At 44.8% G+C, this 1,079-nt stretch overlaps 3 annotated features.

Moving 5' to 3' along the window:
* The first annotated feature begins 106 nt into the window (after positions 1-106).
* Positions 107-159: a microsatellite.
* Positions 160-415: 256 nt separating this feature from the next.
* Positions 416-447: a microsatellite.
* A 538-nt stretch (positions 448-985) lies between these two features.
* Positions 986-1,066: a microsatellite.
* Positions 1,067-1,079: the final 13 nt, after the last annotated feature.

Consider the following 1,079-nt stretch of genomic DNA (forward strand, 5'->3'; position numbering starts at 1 on the left):
ACCGGGGGCCTTTCGGAGGTTGAAACGAATATATCATTAAGTTTTTATATGCGGCCAAAATGTGAGTGGAACTGTGGGGATTGCACAGGGGCCTTCCACGATAATATTTTTGTTTTTGTTTTGTGAAAACGGTTTTTAGAGTAATTTTTGTTTTTGTTTCAAGGATAGTACGAGGGCCTTCCACGATAATATTTTTGTTTTGTTTTGTGAAAACTGTTTTAGGAGTAATTTTTTTTGTGTTTTTTTGGGTAAATCATTTTTATTGTGTGTTAGCAGTGCTCGGGCTGCGGTCCCATTTCGAGTTTTAGTCATCTGGTTTTCCCATCTTTGCGTCTTGCATCTCTTCTGTGTATGTATGTGCGTCCTCACACGCTTTGATCCTCATTTTTGCTTTTTTTTTTTGTTATCTTCAGGCATACACATACAAGATATATATATATAGATATACTGCAGTGCACGTGGAGGATGCTTTCGTAGTTGGTGCTGGCAGCATTGTGTGCTGCGGTCTTCCGTGGCAATGAAGATGAGAGAGAGACAACGGAGGAGAGTGCGCTGTGACTCGCTCTTTTTCCTTGCGAGTGCAGTGGCACTGTGGTGTGGATGCTGCGCTTTTCGATGACTGTTAGCCCAATTTCCGTGTGTGTGTGTGTGGCGGGGTGGTTGTTCGCGTTGGATGTCTTGCATTGGTTGCGGGGTTTTACAGTTCTTTCTTTCGGCTGCGGAGGTCGCTGCTGGCCGTTGCTCTTCTTCATTGTGGCTGGATTGTCTGTGTTTTGTGGGGGGTTAGATTCTCTTCATCTGCAGAATGACAGTGCGGCAACCTTAACTGTCTGCAATAACGCTGCTCGTCCATTTTTCATCATAGACACTTATGAAACTGTACAGTAAAGTGAGTTTTGGTTTGTGGAACTGTTTTATTGAGCGTTCGGCCAATGCAAACCCTGAATGGCATTTTGGGTGCGAATGCGCGGATTAGGGTTAGTGCGGTTAGGGTTAGGGTTAGTGCGGTTAGGGTTAGGGTTAGTGCGGTTAGGGTTAGGGTTAGTGCGGTTAGGGTTAGGGTTAGTGCGGTTAGGGTT

The sequence above is a fragment of the Trypanosoma rangeli genome (genome assembly GCF_003719475.1).
Source record: "Trypanosoma rangeli strain AM80 chromosome Unknown Tra_15.4_contig_00640, whole genome shotgun sequence".
NCBI classification, from domain to species: Eukaryota; Euglenozoa; class Kinetoplastea; order Trypanosomatida; family Trypanosomatidae; genus Trypanosoma; species Trypanosoma rangeli.